The following is a 13,116-nucleotide window of genomic DNA, read 5'->3' on the forward strand; positions in this document are numbered from 1 at the left end:
TTGAAAATCCTAGCTCTGGTGTGCTACCTAGCTTTGGTGTGCTATCTCTGGTGTCCTACTTATTTAAATTTTGGTAAATGTTTGACCTGCTTTGGCCTTGTTTTAATAGGACACAATTCTCACTGCTAAATTAGCACAAAAAAACTTCATTTAAAATAAATGAATTAGTTTTAAAATTAAATAAAAATAGTTTAAGCCCATGAATACTTTTCCAGACATTGTAAGATAAAAATATAGCTGGTGAGCTAAATGGTCTGCACATAAAAATGCAATGGTTAGGTTTGTTTGATTTTGATATGGTTTCCTATGGCAACCAGTTGCCATATTTGGATTAAATATCAGGTAGATTGAATAGAGAGATGGGAGAGAGAGAGAAGAGGACCTCTGCTCTGTGACAATGCCCCTTTCCAATGAATCTTGACTGATTGACAGGTCTGCTTTATCTGTGCAATATCGCCCCCTGCACGTCCTGATTCGTCTTTCACTAGCCTTGTATGGCACTGTCTGACGAACAAATTAACCTCGGCAGCAGGCTGGAGAAAGGCCCCGAGTCCGTTAATCAGTGCTTGATTACAGCAGCAATGCTCTGGGAGATGCTCGGGCCAAGGGTGCTGTTGGTGATTGAGCTTTCGCAGTTCTGCTTTGTGTATATGTGTGTGTGTGTGTGTTTCTTTTTCAATCAGCCCACAGCTCAAGTGGCAGCCAAGGAATACTAGCACAGCACACTTCTAATCAACACAGACACGAGAGGCAAATGAATAGTCTCTATGTGCATTAAAATACACACATATCCCTTACTCATATCCAGACTTTAATTTGCTTCTCTAAACCATTATGCATGGAACTGGTTGTATATTCTTTTTAGTTTATAATCATGTTATATAAAACCTATTTGGATAAATATTTGGTTCCCCAATGCAAATCTTAAAATTCTGGATGTATCTAAAGGCATAAATTTGATATTATGGTAAGATACCATAATAAAAATATTACCCATGTTCAGCTTATTTTACTATATGTACCAGAAATAATAATGGACACGTTTCCATTTATCATGGTTTCCTCCTGAGGAACCTGCCAGCTCATCTGTTTGGCAACCTACTCTTTCTCTAGAACCATGATGCTGGTTTTCTGCTGTCATATTAGGCTAGGACACTTTCTCGGAACTCACTCGGTGACGCAGTAGTTTTTGGGTGTCTCAACAAAACCTGCCTGGATGTGTGAACTACCTCAGAGGTGGACTCACTGCCCATTTTTTAGGGCGGATTCCACCTGTAAATACTAGGGCTGTCGAAGTTAACGCGATAATAACGCATTAACGCGATTTCAATTTAACGCGATTAAAAATAATAGTGCCGTTAACGCAAATTCTAGTTAATGTTGAGACTTGACTGGTAGAACTACAACGCTCGGTTACATTATGTTAACAAACCGCAAATGAAAAACGGTGGCAAGTCCGACATTAATGTCGGACTTGCCACCGTTTTTCATTTGCGGTTTGTTAACATAATGTAACCGAGCGTTGTAGTGATGCACTTATAAAGAAATAAATACACGCTATATTCACAAGTTGTCGGGAGCAGAACACTTTTATTAACTTATTCTGTTAAGGTACCAAATACCGAAAAGCTGAGTCAAGCACGTTAGTCCATGCACTATGGAAGCCCCAAAGGGTCAAAACACACTCACTTCGTGTAGAAACGGCCATCAAACCATTGTCACAATGGTGACCGCTGATCTACAATGTTTGCTGATGGAGAAATTCTAAACTACAATCTGACATTTACTGCCTAGTATGTGAGTGAATAAAACTCCCTTACAGTTTTCTCTTGTCCCAGCAGTTTTTAACATCAGTACATTTAGCATAAAATGTGTTCACCATTTTAATTGTAACATTTCACTTAAAAATCCTTGTTTTCTATAACATTTACACAGATTTTTTTTAATGCGATTAATCGCGATTAACTATATGAAATTCTGAGATTAATCGCGATTAAAAATTTTAATCGTTTGACAGCCCTAGTAAATACACATTAGTTGGTGAGGATTGGTCTGCCACTTATATATTGCCACCATCAGCTTGTTTTGAGGGTTCCCTATTTGTCTACTTTTTCCAGGAACTGGATTGTTGCAGATTATTATTATTATTATTATTATTATTATTATTATTATTATTATTATTATTATTATTATTATTATTATTATTATTATTATTATTATTATTATTATTATTATTATTATTATTATTATTATTATTATTATTAATGTTTGTGTCTCTTAAACTCTTGTTGGGGAATCATTGTCCAGAACAAAATACATCGCCCCTAAACACATTTGGTTAGGGGTGAAGTATATGCTTCCAACTTTGCTTCCAGTACTGCTTGGTAGGATAAATAGTTTAGAAAAGGGAGAGAAAGGTATGTATGACATTGAGTACAACATGCAGCCCCCAATAGCCAGTCAATCAGACACTTGAACTACAAGTATTAAAAATATATCACATTTCCTTAAAAAATCCCAGTCCACCTTTGTTTCATTTTTTTACCATGACTGTAACGCTTTGACAACACATAGTTGTGTCTAGTTATTGATTACGGCTAGTTGATGATTCCTCTGACACTGGTAGTCAATGGGAGTTGTGGCTTGAGGGAATAAATACACACTGAGGAAACCCAAAGATCCCAGAGTCATTCCAGAACAGATAAGCATAACAGAGGATACTATCTCACTCCTAATGAGGTTCAATTAATAAAACAAAGTCTGCATCCCATTACTTTACCTGGCACTGATGATTCTCTGAGCGTTAAGAAGTTGATCAGCACTGACCTGAAGGAGAACATTTGTTATTAACAAATCACAAAAGATCAACCCTTGATTATAGTTGTTTAAACACTAGCACAGAAGGCTTTTGCAAGAAAACCCTCCACCCCATTGTTGTAACTGATGCATCATACAAAGGATTAGCATCTTATGGTTATGTCTTTTATAACCTTTTAGTCACACATGAATCAGAGTTGTTTTTCCATGTTTATTGTAAGCCAGAAACCATCTGAAACAAAAAGTATTTGCCTGAGGAGCTCTTTAAACAATCCAATGTTTTACGGAAGACAAGTGTACAACTTAGAGTAAGATACAGGCAGTAAAATGACATCAAATTTCTAATAATTCTTAACATTTGTGTCATTACCCCACTAGCTGGACAGAGTACACTGCATACCAACCATAGTTTGTTTTAAGATGTTAAGCATCTTATGGACCCAGCCACCCACCCAGTCTGTCCAGTTACCCACACCCACATAGCCAGTCATTCTCTCTCCCTTTCACCATGTATGCCTAATCATGCTCTCTCTTGCCCACCCATTGCAGTGGAGTTCCAGTTCTGTTTTTCAGTCTGGCAGCTTTGAGCTCACTACATGACTGGTTTGGCTGGAGAAGATGCAGAGGAAGGCTTTGAGCTTGATTGTGGAACTGCTGTGTACAAGGACCTACAGTATGCAGTGCAGGAAAAGGTGTGAACAATGAGAAATACAGATGTGAAATTGGGTGCTGTGTGCTGCTCATACTACTACAAGCTGTGGTGGTTCTGGCTGGTATAGACTCTCATCATCATGCTGAGCTGCTGCTGTGCACCAACACTGACGTGTTAAGATGCATCTGCAGCAGGAACAAATTCAGAGAGATATCAGCCTCATGGCCTACCAGGGGGGTTTCAGATCTTTTATTTCCCCACCACCCCTTAACCTGTGCTTTTGGACAGACTGCAAGCTCCCTGACTTTGAGGATCAACCCATCTTACACCTACCCACAGTCCCTCCTTCTTACACTCTCTCAGTCCTTACACTCACCCAACCTCCCTCTCAACTACTCACTCACATACATACAGTTAGCAACGGAACACTGTCCATTTGCGAGACCTATTAGCACTCTACTAGCTTTTTGTTTTTCATGAGTATGGTGCTTTGCATAAATGTCTATTTTCTGATTTGTAGGTCAGTAATGATATATTAAAAGTGCTTGGTGTTACACAACAGACCTTACCAAAGACCACGGTTCTCTTATTCTCGTTTAATGTTTTGCAGGTGTATTACATTTCCACGAAAAGACAAAAAAAGTTACATTCAGACATCTGAGAAAATTGGAATTACAAACCTATTTATTTAGGGCCATATTTACTATTTCTATTTCTACAAGCAAAATTGTAACAGTATTGTGGTCGTTTCCCAGGAATTCCTTTTAACATTAGGAATATATCCTAGTACATAGAAATGACCTAAGGTATGTTAATGTGTTGGTTTAACCTTTCCTCAAGGAAGCACATTTTTGTAGTTATTATTCAATATCAAGTTTGGCTAATCAGTGGTACTGGTGATTATAATTTACATAACTCATGCAGAGTCTGGGGGTGTCCAGGAGAAATCTGGAACTTTGTTTTTTAAGCTAGTTCAAAAGACAACAATTATGTCAGTTTATAAGGATTTTAACATCATGTTTTACAGACATTGGTTACGATCATGACAGGACAGGTAGTTATTCGTTACACAAAGTTCATCAGTTCACAAGGTAATAAAACACAGTCATGAACAATTTAGTGTCTCGAAATCACCTCACTTGCATGTCTTTGGACTGTAGGAGGAAACCGGAGCACCCAGAGGAAACCCACGCAGACACGGGGAGAACATGCAAACTCCACACAGAAAGGACCTGGACCTCCCCACCTGGGAACTGAACCCAGGACCTTCTTGCTGTGAGGCGACAGTGCTACCCACTTAGCCGCCATGCCACCCTAATTATGTCAGTGCAAATCAAAAGAAGCAAACTGCAGACACCAAACATATCTTGACTACATGTAGGGTAAGAGAAAAAGATAATATGTACGAGCCTACTATCTCAGGTGCACAGATATTCAGTATGCCTTCACATATTATTGTATTAATCCATTAAGTTACTATGAACCTAAAACCGTACATTTGTATTGTATGTTTTAGGTTGTTGAAAAAAGATGGAGGAAGCTTATCTGCCCAAAGAAACTACATGCCATTGATGTCACTGAAAGCTTTTATACATATACTAAAGTGGTTACATTCAATAATTTGCTGCTACTGTTCATTTCTGGGTAAAAATGGCCAAGCACAAAATGGCAAAACATTGAGCTTTAATGGTTTTAACAACAAAAGGCAGAGTAACAGATAAAGTAACTTAATATGGGAGAACAGACTTTTTTCTTTTACAGAGAGAAGTAATGTTCCTCTCAGCAGTTAGCTAATTTGTGTTTAATGTGGTCTCTATAGGGTTTAAATTTTAAATTACCTCAGGGGCTAGTGGTTTTTGTGCGCTGCGCTCTGGGCCAAGTTTGGACGAATGTTTTATCACCACACCAACAACACTAACAAAAACAGAGAAGTAATTTACCATTCTTTTACAAGGTAATGCAGGGAGTGGCTACACATTTTCATCTGAGAAGTGGCATACACTGTCTCTAACATTGACATGGATAGTAATTGTCTCTAACATTGGCATGGGTAGTAACTGCCTCTAGTATTGGCATGGGTAGTAATTGTCTCTAACATTGACATGGGTAGTAATTGTCTCTAACATTGGCATGGGTAGTAACTGCCTCTAACATTGGCATGAATAGTAACTGCCTCTAACATTGGCATGGGTAGTAATTGTCTCTAACATTGGCATGGGTAGTAACTGCCTCTTACATTGGAATGGGTAGTAACTGCCTCTAACATTGGCATGGGTAGTAATTGTCTCTAACATTGGCATGGGTAGTAACTGCCTCTAACATTGGCATGGGTAGTAACTGTCTCTAACATTGGCATGGGTAGTAACTGCCTCTAACATTGGCATGGGTAGTAACTGTCTCTAACATTGGCATGGGTAGTAATTGTCTCTAACATTGGCATGGGTAGTAACTGCCTCTAACATTGGCATGGGTAGTAACTGCCTCTAACATTGGCATGGGTAGTAATTGTCTCTAACATTGGCGTGGGTAGTAATTGTCTCTAACATTGGCATGGGTAGTAACTGTCTCTAACATTGGCATGGGTAGTAACTGCCTCTAACATTGGCATGGGTAGTAACTGCCTCTAACATTGGCATGGGTAGTAATTGTCTCTAACATTGGCATGGGTAGTAATTGTCTCTAACATTGGCATGGGTAGTAACTGTCTCTAACATTGGCATGGGTAGTAACTGCCTCTAACATTGGCATGGGTAGTAATTGTCTCTAACATTGACATGGTAGTAATTGTCTCTAACATTGGCATGGGTAGTAACTGCCTCTAACATTGGCATGGGTAGTAATTGTCTCTAACATTGACATGGTAGTAACTGTCTCTAACATTGGCATGGGTAGTAACTGTCTCTAACATTGGCATGGGTAGTAATTGTCTCTAACATTGACATGGTAGTAATTGTCTCTAACACTGGCATGGGTAGTAATTGTCTCTAACATTGGCATGGGTAGTAACTGCCTCTAACATTGGCATGGGTAGTAATTGTCTCTAACATTGACATGGTAGTAATTGTCTCTAACATTGGCATGGGTAGTAACTGCCTCTAACATTGGCATGGGTAGTAATTGTCTCTAACATTGACATGGTAGTAACTGTCTCTAACATTGGCATGGGTAGTAACTGTCTCTAACATTGGCATGGGTAGTAATTGTCTCTAACATTGACATGGTAGTAATTGTCTCTAACACTGGCATGGGTAGTAATTGTCTCTAACATTGGCATGGGTAGTAACTGCCTCTAACATTGGCATGGGTAGTAATTGTCTCTAACATTGACATGGTAGTAATTGTCTCTAACATTGGCATGGGTAGTAACTGCCTCTAACATTGGCATGGGTAGTAATTGTCTCTAACATTGGCATGGGTAGTAACTGCCTCTAACATTGGCATGGGTAGTAATTGTCTCTAACATTGACATGGTAGTAATTGTCTCTAACATTGGCATGGGTAGTAACTGCCTCTAACATTGGCATGGGTAGTAATTGTCTCTAACATTGACATGGTAGTAACTGTCTCTAACATTGGCATGGGTAGTAACTGTCTCTAACATTGGCATGGGTAGTAATTGTCTCTAACATTGACATGGTAGTAATTGTCTCTAACATTGGCATGGGTAGTAATTGTCTCTAACATTGGCATGGGTAGTAATTGTCTCTAACATTGGCATGGGTAGTAATTGTCTCTAACATTGGCATGGGTAGTAACTGCCTCTAACATTGGCATGGTAGTAACTGTCTCTAACATTGGCATGGGTAGTAACTGCCTCTAACATTGGCATGGGTAGTAACTGCCTCTAACATTGGCATGGGTAGTAATTGTCTCTAACATTGACATGGGTAGTAATTGTCTCTAACATTGGCATGGGTAGTAACTGTCTCTAACATTGGCATGGGTAGTAACTGCCTCTAACATTGGCATGGGTAGTAACTGCCTCTAACATTGGCATGGGTAGTAATTGTCTCTAACATTGGCATGGGTAGTAACTGTCTCTAACATTGGCATGGGTAGTAACTGCCTCTAACATTGGCATGGGTAGTAATTGTCTCTAACATTGGCATGGGTAGTAACTGTCTCTAACATTGGCATGGGTAGTAACTGCCTCTAACATTGGCATGGGTAGTAATTGTCTCTAACATTGACATGGTAGTAATTGTCTCTAACATTGGCATGGGTAGTAACTGCCTCTAACATTGGCATGGGTAGTAATTGTCTCTAACATTGACATGGTAGTAACTGTCTCTAACATTGGCATGGGTAGTAACTGCCTCTAACATTGGCATGGGTAGTAATTGTCTCTAACATTGACATGGTAGTAATTGTCTCTAACATTGGCATGGGTAGTAACTGCCTCTAACATTGGCATGGGTAGTAATTGTCTCTAACATTGACATGGTAGTAATTGTCTCTAACATTGGCATGGGTAGTAACTGTCTCTAACATTGGCATGGGTAGTAATTGTCTCTAACATTGACATGGTAGTAATTGTCTCTAACATTGACATGGTAGTAATTGTCTCTAACATTGGCATGGGTAGTAACTGTCTCTAACATTGGCATGGGTAGTAATTGTCTCTAACATTGGCATGGGTAGTAACTGCCTCTAACATTGGCATGGGTAGTAATTGTCTCTAACATTGACATGGTAGTAATTGTCTCTAACATTGGCAGGGGTAGTAACTGCCTTTAACATTGGCATGGGTAGTAATTGTCTCTAACATTGACATGGTAGTAATTGTCTCTAACATTGGCATGGGTAGTAACTGTCTCTAACATTGGCATGGGTAGTAATTGTCTCTAACATTGACATGGTAGTAATTGTCTCTAACATTGGCATGGGTAGTAATTGTCTCTAACATTGACATGGTAGTAATTGTCTCTAACATTGGCATGGGTAGTAATTGTCTCTAACATTGGCATGGGTAGTAACTGCCTCTAACATTGGCATGGGTAGTAATTGTCTCTAACATTGGCATGGGTAGTAACTGCCTCTAACATTGGCATGGGTAGTAATTGTCTCTAACATTGACATGGTAGTAATTGTCTCTAACATTGGCATGGGTAGTAACTGTCTCTAACATTGGCATGGGTAGTAATTGTCTCTAACATTGACATGGTAGTAATTGTCTCTAACATTGACATGGTAGTAATTGTCTCTAACATTGGCATGGGTAGTAACTGTCTCTAACATTGGCATGGGTAGTAATTGTCTCTAACATTGGCATGGGTAGTAACTGCCTCTAACATTGGCATGGGTAGTAATTGTCTCTAACATTGACATGGTAGTAATTGTCTCTAACATTGGCAGGGGTAGTAACTGCCTTTAACATTGGCATGGGTAGTAATTGTCTCTAACATTGACATGGTAGTAATTGTCTCTAACATTGGCATGGGTAGTAACTGTCTCTAACATTGGCATGGGTAGTAATTGTCTCTAACATTGACATGGTAGTAATTGTCTCTAACATTGGCATGGGTAGTAATTGTCTCTAACATTGACATGGTAGTAATTGTCTCTAACATTGGCATGGGTAGTAATTGTCTCTAACATTGGCATGGGTAGTAACTGCCTCTAACATTGGCATGGGTAGTAATTGTCTCTAACATTGGCATGGGTAGTAACTGCCTCTAACATTGGCATGGGTAGTAATTGTCTCTAACATTGACATGGTAGTAATTGTCTCTAACATTGACATGGGTAGTAACTGCCTCTAGTATTGACATGGATAGTAATTGTCTCTAACATTGACATGGGTAGTAACTGCCTCTAGTATTGGCATGGGTAGTAATTGTCTCTAACATTGGCATGGGTAGTAACTGTCTCTAACATTGGCATGGGTAGTAACTGCCTCTAACATTGGCATGGGTAGTAATTGTCTCTAACATTGGCATGGGTAGTAACTGTCTCTAACATTGGCATGGGTAGTAATTGTCTCTAACATTGACATGGTAGTAATTGTCTCTAACATTGGCATGGGTAGTAACTGCCTCTAACATTGGCATGGGTAGTAATTGTCTCTAACATTGACATGGTAGTAACTGTCTCTAACATTGGCATGGGTAGTAACTGCCTCTAACATTGGCATGGGTAGTAATTGTCTCTAACATTGACATGGTAGTAATTGTCTCTAACATTGGCATGGGTAGTAACTGCCTCTAACATTGGCATGGGTAGTAATTGTCTCTAACATTGACATGGTAGTAATTGTCTCTAACATTGGCATGGGTAGTAACTGCCTCTAACATTGGCATGGGTAGTAATTGTCTCTAACATTGACATGGTAGTAACTGTCTCTAACATTGGCATGGGTAGTAACTGCCTCTAACATTGGCATGGGTAGTAATTGTCTCTAACATTGACATGGTAGTAATTGTCTCTAACATTGGCATGGGTAGTAACTGCCTCTAACATTGGCATGGGTAGTAATTGTCTCTAACATTGACATGGTAGTAACTGTCTCTAACATTGGCATGGGTAGTAACTGCCTCTAACATTGGCATGGGTAGTAATTGTCTCTAACATTGACATGGTAGTAATTGTCTCTAACATTGGCATGGGTAGTAACTGCCTCTAACATTGGCATGGGTAGTAATTGTCTCTAACATTGACATGGTAGTAACTGTCTCTAACATTGGCATGGGTAGTAATTGTCTCTAACATTGACATGGTAGTAATTGTCTCTAACATTGACATGGTAGTAATTGTCTCTAACATTGGCATGGGTAGTAACTGTCTCTAACATTGGCATGGGTAGTAATTGTCTCTAACATTGGCATGGGTAGTAACTGCCTCTAACATTGGCATGGGTAGTAATTGTCTCTAACATTGACATGGTAGTAATTGTCTCTAACATTGGCAGGGGTAGTAACTGCCTTTAACATTGGCATGGGTAGTAATTGTCTCTAACATTGACATGGTAGTAATTGTCTCTAACATTGGCATGGGTAGTAACTGTCTCTAACATTGGCATGGGTAGTAATTGTCTCTAACATTGACATGGTAGTAATTGTCTCTAACATTGGCATGGGTAGTAATTGTCTCTAACATTGACATGGTAGTAATTGTCTCTAACATTGGCATGGGTAGTAATTGTCTCTAACATTGGCATGGGTAGTAACTGCCTCTAACATTGGCATGGGTAGTAATTGTCTCTAACATTGACATGGTAGTAATTGTCTCTAACATTGACATGGGTAGTAACTGCCTCTAGTATTGACATGGTAGTAATTGTCTCTAACATTGACATGGGTAGTAACTGCCTCTAGTATTGACATGGATAGTAATTGTCTCTAACACTGGCATAGCAACTGTTATTATAAGATTAATAAATGAGTTAAACAAGTTGTATAGCATAGCAAGTTTATTCTAGCAAGCTTGAAATCAGAAAGCAGTCTAATCAGATGATAAAATGATGATAATGCTGTTATTGTTTTCCACTGATTTTTTTCCACTTTTAAATTCACTCTCACTATAAAATACCAGTTCTTAAGAGCTCAGGCAAACAAATGAGTTGACCAGCTTCTTCATCTGCTTTGTAGAGATGTCCTAGAATATTACAAGTTATCTAATTGTCTCCCTGTCACAAATCCAGCTCATGTATGTGTTAAGCCGACGCCCCTCATGTTTGTTGGACAATTAGCTCCACAGCTAAACCTCATTGCTGGTTAAGTGCTCAAGGCATTTATGGAGAGGCTGTGGATCATTCAGGGGAGGCTTTTTAAATGACTACATTGGTCATGGTTTTGGTGATCATGTTGTTTGAATATTGTTCAGGAATCTTCGTTAGTGTATCTTGCCTTGTGTTTTAGATAATGTATCATGTTTTTAGAATTAGGTCTTATCTCGTCTTGTTAGTCTAGTTCATGTTTAGTTTTAGCATCCGGTTTATGTGTAGAATTAGCATTAGCTGTTAGCATTTAGCTTGGTGTTTAGCATTGTTCACGTGTTTGTGTCGGGTCTTGTTTTGTGTACCCCTGTCTTGTGTATTGTCATTATGAATAAACCCTATAATACATCTCTTCCTGTGTCTGCTCTCATTTCCTGTCATGTACCCTTTGTTACACTCCCAGTTTTCATCGTTATCAAAGATTCAGATTGCTGATATATGCCACACAACTAAGCGTACACTTTAGTCAGTTTTTTGGTGTGCATTTACCACACTAGCGTTTTCCACCTTCTCCACACCTTGGGGAACCGATGGCTGCTACTGCACATACTTGAGATTGATCTTTTCAAAACATTGTTTAGTTTTGACTGCTGCAATAATGTGACTGAAGAAACAATCACTTTTTTCTTGAAGTTCCCTGGAAAAAGTGCCAGCATTTGTTTTTGTGGAAAACCGGACCAGACCAAGCCCAGTATCATGGTTTGACAGAGAAAAGAGCAGTTTGCCAACAGAAAAGTCAGCAACTCAGTGGGGAGAATACCATAATTAAATAGAGGGACTTTTACATGGACAGAAGTAATGCTGAAGTGCATAGACAATGAGTCTTCTGGACCTTTATGCCCAATGCCAGCCATAATGGGCAGGCTACAATAATAAAGTGGTAGTCAGCTCATCAACTTAAAATAAACAGTAAATGTTTGTTTTGTTTTAGGTATTTTTCTTCTATTTTTTCTTTTATATATCAAAATTAGATTTAATTTTATAATATAATCTTGGTGCAACACAGTGATGCAGTGAGAAGTATTTAATTCACTGGACAGGCAGCCAGGGTCCTTTCTGTGTAGAGTTTGCATGTTCTCCCCGTTTGGGTTTCCTCTGAGTGCTTAGGTTTCCTCCCACAAGTCCAGTTGGAGTGACTAAATTGCTCTAAGTGTGTGTGTGTGTGTGTGTGTGTGTGAAGGTGGGTGTGTCTACCCTAGTGACAACAGTAATAACAATACAATAAAACATCATACAAACAGTCAAACATGCTGTTGGTAGTGTTATATTGTGTGGATGCATTGCTGTTCTGGGTCATGGGCTGCTTGCTAAAGCTGATTAAACCATTAATTTTGCCATAAAATTCTTAGTTAGATTGTCCTGTCACATGTCCAGTTTTAAGCTGCATCTTTTCATTTGCCCACTGTGGAATCTCATATAGAGCTGCATCACATTTACACACTACACTGCATCACTAATGCAGATGCCTCGACCAGACAGCAGAGGGTGCAACTGTACAATGAATTCAACCTATTTCCTCCATCATTTAAAGCCAATCATGCCTGTATGATTGCCTGGCCAGGCTGGTAGCCCTGCCTAAAACTCGAACTTGAGAGCTTGAGATCTTGGCAGTGGTGGGCAAGCCCATTAGACCACTGCACCACATGAGCCCCTCACTTGAACCATTTTAGAATATTGTGGCAGAACCTTAAATGGGCCCTCTTATTTAGCCAAAACTGGATTAGGCCAAAATGCCTAAACAGTGTTGAGTGATTTCTATTTATTGAAAGTGTTTGATAACTGTTTAGTGGTAGTTTAGATTATGAACTTGGTGGTGTACAACAAATTTACCATTCATTTAGAGCTGATGAAACAGAGATGACACTGTTTATAGCCAAGCAAGCTTTACACTGCTATGTACTTGTTTTTTATATATTCGTGATCATTAGGAATT

Source organism: Trichomycterus rosablanca, chromosome 1 (assembly GCF_030014385.1).
Source record: "Trichomycterus rosablanca isolate fTriRos1 chromosome 1, fTriRos1.hap1, whole genome shotgun sequence".
NCBI lineage: Eukaryota > Metazoa > Chordata > Actinopteri > Siluriformes > Trichomycteridae > Trichomycterus > Trichomycterus rosablanca.